This window comes from Tachypleus tridentatus, chromosome 5 (assembly GCF_004210375.1).
Source record: "Tachypleus tridentatus isolate NWPU-2018 chromosome 5, ASM421037v1, whole genome shotgun sequence".
NCBI classification, from domain to species: domain Eukaryota; kingdom Metazoa; phylum Arthropoda; class Merostomata; order Xiphosura; family Limulidae; genus Tachypleus; species Tachypleus tridentatus.
Genome location: NC_134829.1, coordinates 44,299,756 through 44,319,389, shown reverse-complemented (window position 1 = coordinate 44,319,389; position 19,634 = coordinate 44,299,756). Strand labels below are relative to the sequence as shown.

At 34.8% G+C, this 19,634-nt stretch overlaps 2 protein-coding genes and 1 long non-coding RNA gene across 18 annotated transcripts in view; 2 read left to right on the top strand and 1 right to left on the bottom strand.

Annotated features, from left to right (window-relative positions):
- LOC143251043 (sulfotransferase 1C2-like) overlaps positions 1-19,634 on the bottom strand; it is a 61,428-nt gene that overhangs the window by 40,691 nt on the left and 1,103 nt on the right. The window lies entirely within an intron of this gene.
- Positions 480-7,316, top strand: LOC143251044 (uncharacterized). Its single transcript, XR_013028467.1, has 3 exons — positions 480-2,048; positions 6,574-6,734; positions 6,929-7,316. It is a non-coding gene; the product is annotated as an uncharacterized LOC143251044 (long non-coding RNA).
- LOC143251040 (uncharacterized) overlaps positions 14,331-19,634 on the top strand; it is a 40,102-nt gene continuing 34,798 nt past the window's right edge. For 2 of the 15 annotated variants that reach the window (XM_076502351.1, XM_076502338.1), the window contains exons 1-2: positions 14,441-14,599; positions 16,048-16,177. The gene's annotated coding sequence lies outside the window, so the exon portion shown is untranslated. Of the gene's footprint in view, positions 14,600-16,027; positions 16,178-18,812; positions 18,835-19,634 lie in introns of those variants that run through there. The other 13 variants (XM_076502348.1, XM_076502345.1, XM_076502350.1 and 10 more) reach the window with 11 other exon arrangements.

Sequence of the window (19,634 nt, the reverse complement as noted above, 5' to 3'; positions counted from 1 at the left end):
TACTTATCTCTTACTTGACTGTCTATAGGATGGCGCCTCATGCTGATTGGCTGTCTCAGGGGACAGAAAGGGGTGGTGTCAAAAATGACAATATCATGGTTCCAAAGGTTTTCAGGAACATGTTGCTAGGTTGCTATAACAGGCGCCAATTATATTATAGTTGAACAATGTTTCATCAAAGTTTGATATCAGACAGGCGGCCATGATGGATGATTATGTTACAAGGTAGAGAACGAATTTTTAGGCGGCCATGACTGATACAATACATGTCTTATCATGTCGATAATTAATTAATTTAATTGCCCTAAAATATACACTCAACGTTAATTCATTTCTAATTAATTTATCCTAAAAGGACCCTTAACACTAACTAATTTATAATTAGTTAATTATCTATAACCAAAACTTTCATAAAAAAGACACTTACGACTAATTAATTAATCCTAAGCAGGATAATACAATAATTAAAACTTAATCAATCGAGTATTTTCAGTGACATGAAACATTATTTATTGTAACGTGATCACGACATACATTTTACCAACTACATGATACATGTCTGTAGATTCAAATCAATATCATATAAATATTAAAACTTGCACTTTATACAGCAATTTACACCGTCTAATAAAACGTTTGTTATAAAATAACACTTTTACTACTTTGAGTGAAAATAACTTACACGTTTTAGTAAGGTACATTTTCACATATATTTAATTACTATTACTACTGTAAGATTTTAAGAAATATACTGTACAAGCTACTAATTTCTAGATTTAATCACGTTAAAATCCATTATGTGTGATAAAAAATAAAAACATGTTGAGTTACTTCGTCCATTTTCTATATTCTATACCGTCTGTATGATGGTGCATACAATCACTTGTTTCAGTGTTCCATAGGACATTCAATGTTTCATAAATCATGCTTATCCAATAATCGCCCTACAGCTAAATTAACGTGTTACTAATTGTTTTTATTTAAAATACAACAACTTTTAGACTGTTTAAAGTTAAGACGCTAATAGTAAATGATGCGCATACAATCTGGAAACAGATCAGATACAAAGAGTGTGGACACTGACGTCAAGACAAGATTGTTTGAAGGGTGTCACGTGGTCACGCGTACAGTGAAGGTCTGCGAGATATTTCAACTTAACCCGTTGATAACCTTTGCTAATTTGTAAAAGAAAAAGCTTCACGTACGTTTATGTACATTTCAAGTTAGTTGTTGTTTTTCAAATACATAAAAGAACATCACTAGTATTATAATACACAATATATTTAATAATGAATTCTACATGTGCACATTATACTTTAATTAATGAAGTTTAAAACTTCATTACATAACATTTAAATGATTAATTAATTACTCATCATAGATTATTATATGTTGAACCGGTAAGCTATCAGAGTGTTACAGTCCACTTAGAGCAAAATGATTATTAGACTTAAACGTGGGACAGTTATGTTTACGAAACACTTTTATTAAAATAAAAAGTAATTATGACTCATTATCGCAATTTATGTGCTTACAATATATATAATGTTTATAGAAAATATTATTAAAATAAAAGTCGATTACAATACACTGTTGCTATGTGTTGAGAATGTACTTAAAATATTTATATAACTGTAAACACGTACTGACATACGTCAGTTAAATATATTTTTTAAAAATTAAACTGTACATTTTATAAAATATAATTACTAATGATAAAACAAAGTATAGAATACCGTGGTCGATATACTGTCGACTTAGAACAAAAATATAGTTGTATTAAATACATGTGACAATAATTATTATAGCAAATATAATGTTTTTGAAACAGTGAACACAGACATAATGCTACATAAGACAAGACATTGACATGCATGACAAACGTCACTTATGAGTCAACAGTCTGTTTCGCAACACTCAGGTGAACTTGATAACTTGACTGTATATAATCAGCTGTCAGTCAGTCTGCAATAACTTTGAATTCAACATTCATGCGCATACTATATCTCATAGTTTTATTAGTGATAACAATGGACAACTAAGTTGATGTAAGTATCATTTTTAATATATTTCTAAACTAATACTGTTACAAACCTAATTCTGAACTAAATGAGGCTTATATTGTTAAATTAATAACTATTGTCAAAGATAATTAATATTTATGGTTTGTTTTGAATTTTGCGCAAAGCTACTTGATGGCTATCTGTGCTAGCCGTCCGTAATTTAGCAGTATAAGACTAGAGGAAAGGCAGCTAGTCATCACCACCCACCGCCAACTCTTGGGTTACTCTTTTACAAACGAATAGGGGGGGATTGACCGTCACATTATAACGCCCTCACGGCTGAAAGGGCGAGCATGTTTGGTGTGACCGGGATTCGAACCCGCTGTCATTCCATTTATGTAGGAAATGGTTCTGCTATCGATTAGCAGTGACGATCTAAAGATATCGGAGAGAAATGTGTGTCAACAATTAGGTATAATTTACCTCTTTCCGCGGTCTCTGTTGAATCTCTGACTATTGTAAGTTGATTTCAAACCATTTATATACTCTTCAAAAAAAGAAACGCAAAAGGGATATTTTTTGTTATTTTAAAGAGAAATATATGTAATAACGTTACAAGCTCAGAGTATGTGATGTTACACGTGTTAAGGCACTGATTGTCAGACCAAAATGACAATAAAAGTTGTGCACTTTGAAAACGGAGGAAAACATCGGAATTTTCGCCAAAACGCATTCGTGTCCAATAAATTTGTTTGAGAGATCTGCACGTCCTGCAAGTGCAACATGTGCAAAATCCCCTATAAAAGTGACGGGTTCTCGGTTTCCATAGCTCAGTGTTAAGCCACCGACACGCAATACAGTTACGCCAAGACTGTAGTTGTCTACAGTAAAATTTAAAACTTGTATATCTATACAATTCCCATGTCTGGAATTATTTTCCTTTACAAATTACGTTTGGTGATATTATTTGTCTTTTTATAAGCACCTGGTAAACGTCCTCACAAGGAGAAGAAGTCTTGTTGTAAAGTCTGCGAGTAGAAGAGTTATAAACTATAACGCAGCTTCTCCTAATTACAGTATTTCATTTAATTCTAAAACACAAATATTTTAGACACTGCCAAACAGGGGCGTAGATCCTGGGGGGGATGGAGAGTATACATCTCCCCTTCATTTTAGGTGGGGGGTATGGTGCATACAATCATCCCCCTACAGTTTGGTCTGTTGAATTGTTTTATTGCATCACAGGCCTACAAATTGAGTGTTTTGTTCTTGTGATTCTTGTGTTCTTACCAATCGAATTACGTAATTAGGCCTAGATGTAGGCTTTTTCGGTGGCCGAACTGTACATCTTTAATATAGGCGTGTTTCTAAGCTTTTCGATCTAAGCGATAGTTCGTAAGTATCAGTCAGTAGGCCTAAGTATACATGCAAGTATCGTGGCAACAAGATTACTCTGTGACTGCATGTTTACAGCTTTCAGGTTCACGTAATCAGAGATTACCAATTTGCAAATTGAACAGTACACATAAGTGGTTACAAAAATCATCCCCCCCCCCCCCCCCATCGGGTGTAAAAAATCTACGTCCCTGCTCCCAAAACTAATAGAACTAAACAATAAATATAAAGCAAAAGTATGTGTTTATTCAAACTTTCTCAGTAGAACCGATAAACATATGCTTACAAAATAAGGATCTTTTCACGTCTAAAATGATTTTAACTAGAGAATAAAAAAAACAAGTCAGAGTGAAAAATATGTACAACCAGGTGTCTCATTTAAAACTGAAGTTGCAGCATTAGAATTGACACTAGGTGGCACCAGATGCAAGTTATCATATATCAGTTTTGACCAACTTAAAAACAAAATGTTATTGCTATAATTAACAACAATGGCGAACTTTGCTGTGCTAAACCATTAGTATTAGGCTTAACATATCTCAGAAAATATCCAAATTACAATTACGTTATAAATCAATAAAAAACCACTGCCGACTCGCATGGCTAAAGAATTACATTCCTTGGCTAATGTTTCAGAATGACCATGCGGCATGGAAGATATTATTAAATTTGAACGTAACTTAAATGTTCGAATACCTGTAGCTTCGTCGGTTTGTTGGTTTCATAAGACGTTTTGCAGAAACTTAAAGATCATTTACAACAAAGAAAAAAAAAATGATTGTTCAGTTTACACCAAATGACACACCCTTCCAGACTTTAAACACCCTTTATTACGGATAAAGATTTTGTTTACATCTAGTGGAACTAACTTTTCGCTATGGCTTATGGACTAAAAAGAGGCCACGTGCAGATCCTTAGGGGTAGTTCCCAAATGTGCTCAAACATGATTTGTATAAGGTGGGTCACATTACAATTTCTATCATTATAATTCGAGATGGATGACTATCTACTGCCCCCTTTTACATGTTTAGTGTTAGGTCCGACAAGGAGTGGTAAATGACGGTTTTAAATATTTTTTAAAAATTATCACAAGGAAGTAGATTATCCTATACCTGAAAACACTGTATGGTTTTTCATGAATTTCATCACAAGGAAGTAGATTATTCTATACCTGAAAACACTGTATGGTTTTTCATGAATTTCATCACAAGGAAGTAGATTATCCTATACCTGAAAACACTGTATGGTTTTCATGAATTTCATCACAAGGAAGTAGATTATCCTATACCTGAAAACACTGTATGGTTTTTCATGAATTTCATCACAAGGAAGTAGATTATCCTATACCTGAAAACACTGTATGGTTTTTCATGAATTTCATCACAAGGAAGTAGATTATCCTATACCTGAAAACGCTGTATGGTTTTTCATGAATTTCATCACAAGGAAGTAGATTATCCTATACCTGAAAACACTGTATGGTTTTTCATGAATTTCATCACAAGGAAGTAGATTATCCTATACCTGAAAACACTGTATGGTTTTTTTCATGAATTTCATCACAAGGAAGTAGATTATCCTATACCTGAAAACACTGTATGGTTTTTCATGAATTTCATCACAAGGAAGTAGATTATCCTATACCTGAAAACGCTGTATGGTTTTTCATGAATTTCATCACAAGGAAGTAGATTATCCTATACCTGAAAACGCTGTATGGTTTTTCATGAATTTCATCACAAGGAAGTAGATTATCCTATACCTGAAAACGCTGTATGGTTTTTTCATGAATTTCATCACAAGGAAGTAGATTATCCTATACCTGAAAACGCTGTATGGTTTTCATGAATTTCATCACAAGGAAGTAGATTATCCTATACCTGAAAACGCTGTATGGTTTTCATGAATTTCATCACAAGGAAGTAGATTATCCTATACCTGAAAACGCTGTATGGTTTTTTCATGAATTTCATCACAAGGAAGTAGATTATCCTATACCTGAAAACGCTGTATGGTTTTTTCATGAATTTCATCACAAGGAAGTAGATTATCCTATACCTGAAAACGCTGTATGGTTTTCATGAATTTCATCACAAGGAAGTAGATTATCCTATACCTGAAAACACTGTATGGTTTTCATGAATTTCATCACAAGGAAGTAGATTATCCTATACCTGAAAACACTGTATGGTTTTTCATGAATTTCATCACAAGGAAGTAGATTATCCTATACCTGAAAACGCTGTATGGTTTTTCATGAATTTCATCACAAGGAAGTAGATTATCCTATACCTGAAAACACTGTATGGTTTTTCATGAATTTCATCACAAGGAAGTAGATTATCCTATACCTGAAAACACTGTATGGTTTTTTCATGAATTTCATCACAAGGAAGTAGATTATCCTATACCTGAAAACGCTGTATGGTTTTTCATGAATTTCATCACAAGGAAGTAGATTATCCTATACCTGAAAACGCTGTATGGTTTTTCATGAATTTCATCACAAGGAAGTAGATTATCCTATACCTGAAAACACTGTATGGTTTTTCATGAATTTCATCACAAGGAAGTAGATTATCCTATACCTGAAAACACTGTATGGTTTTTCATGAATTTCATCACAAGGAAGTAGATTATCCTATACCTGAAAACGCTGTATGGTTTTCATGAATTTCATCACAAGGAAGTAGATTATCCTATACCTGAAAACACTGTATGGTTTTTCATGAATTTCATCACAAGGAAGTAGATTATCCTATACCTGAAAACGCTGTATGGTTTTTCATGAATTTCATCCGTTGTATACAAAAACAATGCAATACATTCACAGCATTCAATGCGTTAACGGCTTACCTGAAACCTGTTTATCACTGACGAACTTAAGAACGAAAATATAGAAAATAAACTAGTGTCTCAAGTTTTTACACGTAAAAGTAACCAGATGAATTTTTCGGTGTCTTATATTGTACAGAATATATATCATCAGGGCAGAGAAATGTGTAATACTAGTTTAAATTCTCAATATATTATTTTGTCTAAAAATCTCAGAGACAAATCTCTGTTAAAAGTTTGAACGAAACAAGTATTTTCATCATGTATCAAATATTTCGAAGAAACTTATTAAGATGCAACGAAACAACCATATGGTTACTTATTCATTGTTTACCCACAGAGATAGCGGTACGTCTATGGATTTACAACGCTAAAATCAGGGATTTGATTCCCCTCGGTGGACACAGCAGATAGCCCGATGTGGCTTTGCTATAAGAAGACATACACAAACACTTTTCCATCGAGTTAATACCTTAAACCTCCGAACAGATCTGTCTGATTGTGAGTACCAGAGTAGTTTAAAATATTGTTGAACTGAATATGTACTCAAATATTAACATGACAGCGACTGTAATAGAAAAGTTTTATTCGAAGAATAAGTCATACGTAATTAAATAACTTGTATTCAGATGTTTAGTCACTAGATATACAAACGTGTTTTGTTTAACAACCGTTTTCAAGTAAATACTTTTCAGGTGTTGATCATCGTCAGTGTAATTGGTTGACGAGACGCATTCGTAACATTCCATGAAAACGTGGTAACATAAACTATCCCTACCTTTTGGAGTGTGGCTAGATTGTTGAGAGAGATATTTACAATTGTTTATATAGAGGAGAGAGAGAACGTCCAGATATTGACACGTCTGATGAAAATTCCTTGTTACCACGTGAAACTGTTTGGATCCTTCAAGGTTGGTCACCTTCTAAAGTCTACTCTGTCATGTTCATATTAACAGTTATTGTCAAGAAAGTTGATGTGATGTATCAATAAACAGTTTTCATATGTTACACACAATTATCTTAGAATCAAACAGAGTTCTTTGTGTATTACCTAAAGTTATAATAAACAGATTAAAGAAATAACTACCGGAGATAAAAATGACTTATCTTGAGTATTTATGAATGTGCTTTAAATGTTTTGAAGGATAACGTTCCCATGACGAACATACAAAAGCAGTAACATAGACGATACAAGTCATTATTGAGAGAGTTGGCTGGTAAGTAAACACCAGTTAAACATAAAGTAAACTTTACTTATACAGAAAGGAGGGTTTTTACAGTTACTTATAGCACCACTACTTTCATTATTCGGTGGTTTGGCAGGACGGACCATCGATAAATATACTAGAATATAAAAAGAATGGTCCTCTTCCCTGAAGAACTAGTACGTTCTCTTTATCAGTCCCAGATTTATGAAAAGCCTGTACATAAAATATGAAACCCTATAGACAACGATATAAAGTCGTTCACACAAAATAATACAATACCTTTAGATGATAAACCAACTGCAACAACGTCATCAGACCTGCAATACCTTCAGATGATAAACCAACTGCAACAACGTCATCAGACCTACAATACCTTCAGATGATAAACCAACTGCAACAACGTCATCAGACCTACAATACCTTTAGATGATAAACCAACTGCAACAACGTCATCAGACCTACAATACCTTTAGATGATAAACCAACTGCAACAACGTCATCAGACCTGCAATACCTTTAGATGATAAACCAACTGCAACAACGTCATCAGACCTACAATATCTTTAGATGATAAACCAACTGCAACAACGTCATCAGACCTACAATACCTTTAGATGATAAACCAACTGCAACAACGTCATCAGACCTACAATACCTTTAGATGATAAACCAACTGCAACAACGTCATCAGACCTACAATACCTTCAGATGATAAACCAACTGCAACAACGTCATCAGACCTTTCGTTCACAACCCATGGAACCCGTTAAAATTAGAATAAAATCGCCAATTTGTAAATATTTTGAGATTGTTGACAACGTTCCTTAGAAATATAAAAATAAGGCTGATATTCTACTAAATTTGATACGTTCCACTAACGTAGAATGATCATGGAGAATTAGCAATTATTGGAAGATCCATCCCAAACAGTAACATGAGCGACCTAATCAACGACGTGCTATGAAAACAAAAGTTTTAACCTTACAGGCTGGAAAGAATTTACATAACGATTATCAAACATGAATACCTCCCCCCCCCAAGAAGTTGTTGAAAATATAAACAGATAGAAGTATATGAAACATAATACACGTGATAAAATATAAACAGATAGAAGTATATGAAACATGATACACGTGATAAAAGACCTAAAGGTACTGTTTCTAGACGGGATCATTTATAAGAAAGTGTTATTGTATAATTCATTCATTTGTATCTTGACATGGGCTATTGTTAGGTTTTTAGGCTTAGTAACATCTTGAGTCGTCTGACAGTTAATAAAGTCCGTTGTAAAGGTCTAATTCTTACTACTTTTAGAGACAAATTTGATAGTAAAAAATTAAATAAAATCAGACGGTGTATTAAATAACGTATAGCAAAACCTTACAATCTATTATAACCCTACAAAACCTGCTAGTTTTGGTGGAGTATTGCCTTTATTAAGACCTGTAAAAGCGTTAGAGAAGTCCGTAACTGCATCTCAGGTTAAAGATCGGTTAATTGGACAGGATACATATACTTTACATAAACCACGAATACGAATTTTCGAGAAACAGAGTTATCGTTTCACGGATCAGTGAACAATGGCAGGCTGATCTGATGGATCTCTCTAAACTAAGTTAATACAACAATCATTTTTTAAGTATTTACTCACGTGTACCGACATGTTTCTAAATATTCATGGGTCGTTTACAAGTCGTCAATTAAAGTAAAATTTCATTTCGAAGTAGGCTATCAAGCACATATTAGTGTAGTAAAGCATCAGTTTAAGAAAGGTTACATGTCTGGATGGACAGATGAAATATTTACGAGTTACCAGAGAATAGAGAGAAACTAACCAGTATATAAACTGTAAGACAATGTAGGATACAAATTAAATGAAACACTTTATGAATTTGAACTACAAAGAATTTAAAGTCTCCTAATGATGATGTCTACGCTGTTGACGAAATATTATATCAACGAGTAAAGGGCAAAAATAAAGAACATTTTTTAAAATGGAAAAGATGTCTTAATATGTGTAATATTAATTATCTTCAAACAGATATGAATCACCTATCATCATCAAATATTATATATAAAACTCTATTTCTCGTTATTTATCACAAATAACTTGTATGTGACGTTACTTAGTTATATGAATTATCTTGATAATAATATTCTGACAAACTATATCACTAATCTTCCAAAATCTATTAGTCTTGAAATTTCGTGGGAAGTGGCCTTGGTCTAAGTACATTATCCGCATATCTGGCATAATAGGTCTGGTGATACAGGATGGATATCACAATTTTTAGGCTTTCGCTGTGCTACCATAATAAATTATATCAGACCAGGTCATTATAAAGAACCCAAAAGGTTGAATTGGAATATTAAACCAAATAAAAGATACACTTCCTAAACACGACAATGAACATATGTTCACTTAGGATTCATTTAATCGAAGAGTAAACACAAACGTAAATGACGGAGCTTCCTATAATACTTGATCCTGTGGTATCAGTTATAACTGGCTCTGATAGTAATCACACGATAACGGAGCCCACTATAGTACCTATACTGTTAACATACATGATGTATTCACTCCGTGTTTACTCAGATTCTGTGGAACCAAGTATTGTTGGTAATGATACGAACTGTTCGAGTTAAAGGCCAGAATGGAGACACTATCACTGAAACATTTACAAATCTTCAATACAGACATCTGGTTAAACAAAATTTTTCAAACTATAGAGTTCGATATGAAGGAAGATATTGATCAGCTATCTGAAGAAGCACGAGTTATCGTAACGCCCCACATTCACGATCATGAGAGGTTCTTACAATCAAGAACCAGACATCTGTGACATACATTACAATTATGAAGTGGGAAGCGGAGTACCTCATTATACTGGTAGTTAATGGTAATAAGAACGCCGAGTGGAAGACGTTTTAAGCAAGACATATTGTTCTGCTATACCACTTCTGAAAAACGGACCATTAGCCTCAGGAAAGCAAGACGTTCAATCAGGTAAAAAATTTATCATCTGAAGTCATACAAGGAAAAACCTTTTGTCAATGTTGGAAAACGACAAGCGACACTAGGAGTTCCGAACCTAACTACATATTACAAATAAGAAACATGAAGGTCCCATGTTGAGAATATCTAAAAGTAAGAGATGAAAAACAGCGACAAGTAATCGTGGTTCTCCTACCACATGAAAAGTCATGTCAGTGCATAAAGTTTGTACCAGACTTATTTTCTCTTCCTACCACACGGGCGTGGCATGGCCAAGTGGTTAAAGTATTCGAATTATAATCCGATGGTCGCGGGTTCGAACCCCCGCCCTCTGAGCACACATGCTCACCCTTTCATCCGTGGGGGCGTTATAATATGACGGTCAATCCCACTATTCGATGGTAAAAGAGTAGCCCAAGAGTGGGCAGTGGGTGGCAATAACTAATTGCCTTCCCTCTAGTCTCACACTGCAAAATTGGGGCCGGCTAACGCAGATAGCCCTCGTGTAGCTTTGCGCGAAATTAAAAAAACAAACAAACAGTTATCAAGGGAAAGTCAGTGGGAATTCAATATTATCTTCACTGACCGACAGAAGACATATATATATATATATATCCAGCCTAACCGTATCTTCATGTAAAGGCAAGATTGTCAACCATGATGACATTTTTTAAAGATGAAGACACTCCTGTACCTGTCAACTTGTTTCTTCATTCTCTGCTTTCTTAACAGATGAACACCTTAACAATAAACTCATTTGTTCGTCTCACAACCTTTGCGCAAATAAGGCCTACGTAGAAACTTTACTGAGTTGTATTGGTGGAGCTAAGTAATTTGACATCGTTCGTGTGGATAAAAGATACAATGTGTACTTTCGACGATCTCGATTTTAACGGTAATGCGAATGAAAGATCGGTTCACAGATACACGTGGTAGTTACACAGTTGACATGATCGACTGTTTATATTTTACTCAAGTTCTTGGGTGCTGATGTAAATTTAAAACTGTGGCTTATAAACAAAGTAAAAATTCATTCTATGTTATGTCAAGTGATGAAACAGGATTCAACATGTTTATATCCACGCTAGAAAAGCCAAGATCAACCCATCAATCATTCTGTGACATGCTAAAGCATTTCAGAAACAAACAGCTAAACAACCTTTGAAATATATAATGTATAAATCGTTCTCAGTTCCCCAAAGAAACAAACAAGGAATGAGTCAAGGATGTTATAAGATGTATTGATAATGATGCGTTTAATGGTTCTTGGAAGAAAAATCCATACAATTACAAAAACTACAACATCAATTTCGTGGTAATCCAGATGTCCACTCCATCTTTATAACCAGATTTTGAAGCTCAGCTGTATGCACGACTCTTTACAATATTATTTAGTTTGGTTTTTTGGAATTTTGGAAAAATCTACACGAGGGCTATCTGCGCTAGTCGTCCTTAATTTAGCAGTGTAAAATTAGAAGGAAGGCAGCTAGTCATCACCAACCACCGCCAACTCTTGAGCTACTCTTTTACCAACAAATAGTGTGATTGACCGTCACATTATAACGCCCTACAGCTTAAAAGGCGAACATGTTTTGATGCGACGGGATTCGAACCCGCGACCCTGAGATTGCGAATCGTGAGATTGCCGTGCCGGGCCCAAACTGATCAATCTAAAAACATTATAACTGAAATCTACGAAACTATGAACGTAACAGAAATTTATTCCATACTCTCGCACGATTTGTGTAGAAGAGAGAAGTCCGGAAGTGTGTTTGTCGCTGATTAACCACCTGACCCCACAGAGAAACAGTTATAAATAGTAAACCTGAAGCCTAGTCATAAACCTGGTAGCCACTGGAGCTGTATTTATTTTAGTCTAAATGAAAAACCAGAATATTTTGATTCATTAGAACTACCTTCACATAATCTCAATATAAGAAATATTGGACGTTGACTTTACAACCGAAAAGCACTGTGAGCACCATATTCAACCGTGTGTGGACAATATTGTGTATATTACGTTCATTATTGTTGTTGACTCTTTTATAAAACAAAAATTCCTATCGAAATTTTGATCCCACAAAGATAGTAACGATATGTTTGTACACAAGTTTGTAACGATATGTTTGTATACAAGTTTGCTGGAAAACGTTTTTACGTAACTATACCTTCAATAGATGTGACTTTTGATGTAGATAGATTAGATTACAAAATCTTTATTGTGAGAAAATAAATGATTAAATACAATTATTACAACTATATTTTTTATCATTATAATATTACCGAATTAAAGTTTTGTAGATACCTATTTTCAACTCTGTATCTTGGTGGTAGTAGGTAACCTATTTTCAACTCTGTATGTTGGTGGTAGTCGGTAACCTATTTTCAACTCTGTATCTTGGTGGTAGTCGGTAACCTATTTTCAACTCTGTATCTTGGTGGTAATAGGTAATTGTTCAACATGAAGGTATCAATACGTCTCGGTTACAATTTTTGGAAATATGATATCTTGTAAAAAGACGTACTCTATTTTGTGACGTAATCATCCATTACGGCTGTTTGTAATGGCGGCCCAGCAATGCGGCCCTAATGACAAACACCCTCGTGGCACATTTTGGCATCATGACTGCCTGTCATGGCGGCCCAGCAATACGCCCCTGACGATACGCTCCTTGGTGGCGAAGTTTGGAACTATGACCTCCTCACCTTTAAAGACAACATTCCTTCCCTTGAGTCAGCCAATCAGCGTGAGGAGTCGTCCTCACGTAAAGTGGGGTAATTTCTAATTTCTTGACACCCGCTCAGGTAGGTACCACAAGTGGGTGTCCTAACGGGATTTATTATCTGCTATTTTCCCTATGAAGTGCCATAGAAACAACTGGAAGAGCTCTATCGGCACATTGGTGTATCTATGAATCATAAAGGGGGGGGACATGAACCCCACAGCTAACGTGGGTATTTTATGTAAATGATAATAAAATATCTTATACATTAATTGATAGGCATAAATAAAATACAAAACGCATCACATCGTTTCTATGCAGAATAACTTCATAATCAAAGATAGCTCAAGATTAACAGGTGTTTTTATTTTATTCTGTTTAAACTTGCATAACGTTTTGTGTAGTTTTATGTAAAAGTGAATATTGGATGCCAAGATAATTTGCGACTTGGTTGTTTGACCTTTTGGAGTTTTCTTGCTGTTACTTTGTGTGGAGAGACCTCACTTACCGACCGACTGCACAAACGTACTTAAGATGAACAATCTAAGATTATTACCATACGGTATGTATAATTCTGCAAACGAGAAATCTTTTAATAAGGAAAATCTTTCAGTGTTTGTTTTAAAAACGTCCTTCTTTTAGAATTATTTTAGTAGTTTTAATAACCGGTTTACTCAAACTGTACCATAATTTTCTTTAACAAATAACCGGTTTACTCAAACTGTACAATAATTTTCTTTATCAAATAACCAGTTTACTCAAACTGTACCATAATTTTCTTTATCAAATAATCGGTTTACTCAAACTGTACCATAATTTTCTTTATTAAATAACCGGTTTACTCAAACTGTACCATAATTTTCTTTATTAAATAACCGGTTTACTCAAACCGTACCATCATTTTCTTTATTAAATAACCGGTTTACTCAAACTGTATCATCATTTTCTTTATGACATTTGTAATTTACAAGAAAACTGTGTTCTTAAATAACACAACTAACGGTGAATATTTGTAGCACAGAAAGACAACATATGTTGATCCACGCGTTTTCTTCATCTCACGTACTTTCAGGATAAGAAAGACGAAACACAAAACAACAATAATGTAAACCATCAGGGTGTTTTATTCTCGGAAGCGAAACAGGAACCACTCTGTGCGGTTACAACATATCAGTGGAAATACGAGTTCACTCTTTCTTATTCTAATCAAACATTGTCGTTTCCTTAACATCGCTATCGAAAATTACACAACAAGGATGTGTACTAAAAGCTCCAAACTTATTGATGTAATAACAACATCAAGTAAGTCCAATTTATACAGATAGCTCATTTCTCCCCACTGCAGCGACTGATAAGAGTTTGAACGTTTAGTTTAAGACATTGACTTATAACAAAAGGCAGCACGTGCTTAATTTATTGGTTTCCACTTTAAAAATAAAGGTAAGGGATTTGTTTTTTTGTTTTTGAATTTCGCGCAAAGCTACTCTGCGCTAGCCGTCCCTAATTTAGAAGTGTAAGTCCAGAGGGAAGGCAGCTAGTCATCACCACCCACCGCCAACTCTTGGGCTACTCTTTTACCAACGAATAATGGGATTGATCGACATATTATAACGCCCCCACGGTTAGGTGTGATGAAGATTCGAACTTGCAACCCTCAGAGTTTTGTGCCTTAACCACCTGGCCATGCTATGCCCAGAAAATGATAAGAAAAGGCAAACACGTTTGTTTTAAATTTCACATAAAGCTACACTTGGGCTGTTTGTGCTAGCCATCCATAATTTAGCAGTGTACGACTAGAGGAAAGGCAGCTAGTTATCACCACCCACCGCCAACTCTTGGGCTACTCTTTTACCAAAGAATAGTGGGATTCACTTTTAAAGTAGCCAACGAGTTTAGGGGAGGGGGTTAAATGGTGATTAAATGTTTGTCATTTTGATTTTAAGGTTAGCGCAGATCGTTCTTGAGTGGCTTTAAGCGAAATTAGACAAACAAAGTAGTTCATGACTATTTCTATTGATAATCTTAATTATGACTCAGGATTCAGTTTTCATTGAATTCAAATACAAAAACTGATTTTTGTGTTTAATTTCTTCTTCCATAACACTGAGAAGCTATCTATTTTTATTAATCCAAAACTTTAAATTAGTTCAATATTAATGGCTATACTTACTTGATTGTTTCTTACCAGGATAAGTTGATGTAAATGCTATTCTTACCAGGATAAGTTGATGTAAATGCTATTCTTACCAGGATAAGTTGATGTAAATGCTATTCTTACCAAGATAAGTTGATGTAAATGCTATTCTTACCAGGATAAGACCTGTCGTAATAAGCATAATGTTTTAAAGGCGATATTAACTTAAAACGTTTGATTCATTTAACTTATTGTCATCTAATTAGCACTCTAACACTTATAACTCGTTCAGATTTCTTTTACTAATAAAACCAGTGATCTGTAATAACTATTGTATTTTATTATTTATCTCATCTGTTTTATTTCTTACACCTTTTCACTACTCTTCTTCTCATCATGAAGATCTTAATGTAATCACATATTTTATTTGTGTCCTTTTATTTTATTCGTTTCATAATTAATACTTAAGTATTTTCATAAAAGCGTTTCACTCGTAGCTGAAACAGTTGCTGATTTTACTCTTGTACATATTCGTTTGTTGTTGTTTTTTAATTTTGCGCAAAGCTACACGAGGGCTAGCTGCGCTAGCCGTTCATAATTTTGCAGTGTAAAACTAGAGCCTACTTGTATATGTAGTGGAGGATTTTTCATAATTCATATGTGTTCAGACATTTCTCTAATTTTTAACAGGGGTTCTGTATGTTGCTATTAACATTATTGTTACCTGAATGTAGGCTTATGCTAATCCCGTTAGTTACGTAAAAGTCACATACAACATCACGAGAGGCCATTAAGTTCGCGTCATTGACCCGATATCCATTTCTACTCCCTGAATAAGGAAGAAGTATCATTTTGAGAGGTGACATAGACACTTGTACAAATTGGTAAGAGTTGAGTTTTCTTCGCTGTATACATTATTTGAAATTTTTGGCGACGCATAATTTTATAAGGGTTTTGGTTTAAAAATAGATGAAAGTTAAAAAGGTATACTGCATACAATCAGATACTTTGTTTTTTCTAGATTTTTAAAACTTTTCCATTTAGGTATTTAGCTATGGTTTATGGTATACAGCACCCTGTTCTTTCGATCCGAAAATTTGCTGTACTTGTCTTGTGCGAATATTTCACATCTCTCACCCAAGCTGTGGCCCAGCATGTCCAGGTGATTAAAGCACTCGACTCGTAATCTGTTGGTCGCGGGTTCGAATCCCGTTCACACCAAACATGCTCGCCCTTTCAGCCGTGGGGACGTTATTCTGTGACAGTCAATTTCATTATTCGTTGGTATAACAGTAGCTCAAGGGTTGGCGGTGGATGGTGATAACTAGCTGCCTTCCCTCTAGTCTTACACTGCAAAATTAGGAACGGCTAGCGCAGATAGCCCTCGTGTAGCTTTTCGCGAAATTCAAAATAAGCCAAACTAATCATACAAGCTAGCAGTGAAAAAGGCAAGTGCATACGGAATACGGACAATAATTTTATGCAATTATCGTAAATAAAGATTGTTTTATCTGTTCACAAATTCATTTGTTTCCCCATGGCTATCAACAATTTATTTCTTATCTGCCTCACGCTTCTGGAGTCCGAGTTTTTCGGGTACTTTAAATTTCTGTAGAATATCAGTACGTAAACAACCTGTTTTTGAGAGCTGATCTGTGGTATGTTTAAAAAACATCAGAGACTCTAGTATTAGGTGTGCAGTAGATGCATTAATTTAGAAAGCTAAGTTAACTTTCGTTTCTTTAAAGTTTCACTGGTTTCGGGTCATTATAATGGAACGACTCCTGCAACAACCTTAATTTGAGAAAACACTTATTCCGATAAATTTCACATTGTGTCTTGTGTAAGTTACTTTATGACTTGTATTTCCCACTGTACGAACGTTAGATAACAAATTTAGAACAGTTTGTATATTATTTAAACTCTAATTGTATTATAACTGATAAAAGATAGCACGCAAGAGCATAATGGGAAAACAAATAGTTTGGACTTGTTGCTCTGACTGACAGACAACTGGATGTGTTTACTTCTACAGTCGCACTCTACGAAAGTCCGAGTTATCTTAAACTTTCCAAGGGTTTAGAGTACGGGTCTCTTTCCTAACTGAGCTTTCATTTGCTGAAATGTTTTCGGTCTGAAGTTATGTTTAGAAAAGCAACTAGAGGGTGCACATAAGTCTGTATTTTTCTTATAGCAAAGCCACATCGGGTTATCTACTGTACCCACCACCAACTCTTGGGCTACTCTTTTACCAACGAATAGTGGGATTGACCGTCACTTTATAACGCCTCCACGACTGAAAGGGCTAGCATGTTTGGTGCAAACGGGATTCGAACCCGCGACCTTCAGATTACGAGTCGAACGCCTTAACCCACCTGGCCATGCCAGGCAGCACAGTGGTATTTCTATACAAGTGGTGGGCAGAGCACAGATAGCCCTTTATATAGTTTTGTGCTTAATAACAAAACAAACAAACTATATATTTATAAATCAATAGTTTTAGTACTATAAATTACATAATTGTACACAGGATATCAAATCACTATATTACAATACTGAGAATAATTTTTAAAACAAATCACAGTCAAAATGTTCATACACGAAAATATTTTCTGTTACTAGTCCATGTCATTTATTCGTGTTGGTAAATAAATGTTTGTGGCATAGCTGCTAAAATCGCTGAGGATATTTCTCTGTCAAACATGATACAAACCACAAACTAGTTAACTGCAGAGAATCAGTTACTGGTTCGAAGTTCGTGGTCTCACTCCAAACGTTTCAACTCGTACTGCCTGTCGCTGTCTGGAACCACTTGTGGGAAGGTAGTCACCATTGTCTTCAGGCGTAAAAGTGTCTTGTAGTAGAAGTGAACCACCCTATATTTCTAGAATTTTAACACTACCACCTTCCACCATTTTAATCATTATTACATAATGATGTTCAATAATGTTAAATAGAACTAAAACCCATGCCTTAATAGTTGTGTAATAATTATTTATATTTCTAATATAAGATAACATATACATTTTAGAGCCTAGTAGACGACGCTGCAACAAGTTAATAAGTGTATATACATCACGATTTGAACTTGTTTCTCTGGCCAACATGTAAATGTTCTTACAGCTACTATTACAAAATCAAGGTCAAACCAACCTAAGAAGGCTGTTAAGTCTATTCGTCACACGTGGTACGTGATGTTATGAAAAGATATTTAAAGTAAATAAAAAGTGTGAACTTAAGTGCAATAAGAAGGTTTGTTTTTTTGTTTTTGAAGTTCGCACAAAGCTACTCGAGGGCTATCTGTGCTAGCCGTCCCTAATTTAGCAGTGTAAGACTAGAGGGAAGGCAGCTACTCGTCACCACCCACCGCCAACTCTTGGGCTACTCTTTAACCAACGAATAGTGGGATTGACCGTTACATTATAACGCCCCCACGGCTGAAAGGGCGAGCATGTTTGGCGCGACCGGGATGCGAACCCGCGACCCTCAGATTACGAGTCGCACGCCTTAACACGCTTAGCCATGCCGGGCCGATAAGAAGGTAAAATGCTGCATTTTAAACTTTTGTGCCACTACTATCAAATACTGAAGTTGTTTATATTGTAATTTATAGATGGTATATACTCTCTGTATCCAAACTGAATTATTCGTTATAGGCAGAAGTGGTAAGGAAATGATCGAAACTGACTAAAATAACTTTATTTGTGTATACGAATTCTGAGAAAAAATTAAAAACGGATTTAACCGAGGCTTGAAGCTTCCTCAATTATCAGATTATTGTATACATTATATTTTGGAGCAGTTTGTAAGCAGAGAAAGACAACCCACTATCATAGCTGCACGAATAATGTTACTAAGCTCTTCCAACCCCATTGTTCGAGTTGATGTCGTAAAGATTCGAACAAATTTTGAAAGATTTAAAACTTTAAAAATGTTTGAGATAAAAGTATTTTAAATTTCGTGGAATGACAATTTTTAAAGCCAGTAGTAGAGAGATATAAACTTAGTACAAGATGCAACTTTTTATTCCAAAATGTATGCTAATGTTAATTCATACTCAACTATTAATATAAAAAAAATCGACGAAAGATTTGTTTATTTAAGACAAGATAAAATAACCAATAGTGTGATATTTGTATTTACGAGTATTAATTACTATCTGCTTTAATTTTCTTTACAATAATTTAAATTTCGAAACATTAAAGCTGAGATATCATGTTTGTCATATACTCGAGAAAACCCAAAATTGAAAATTTCTTATCTACTGCCCGTAGGCCACGAGCAAGCAAAGACGAAATTGTAGTTGAGCGATCGATGTTTAACATTTAACTTAGAACAAAG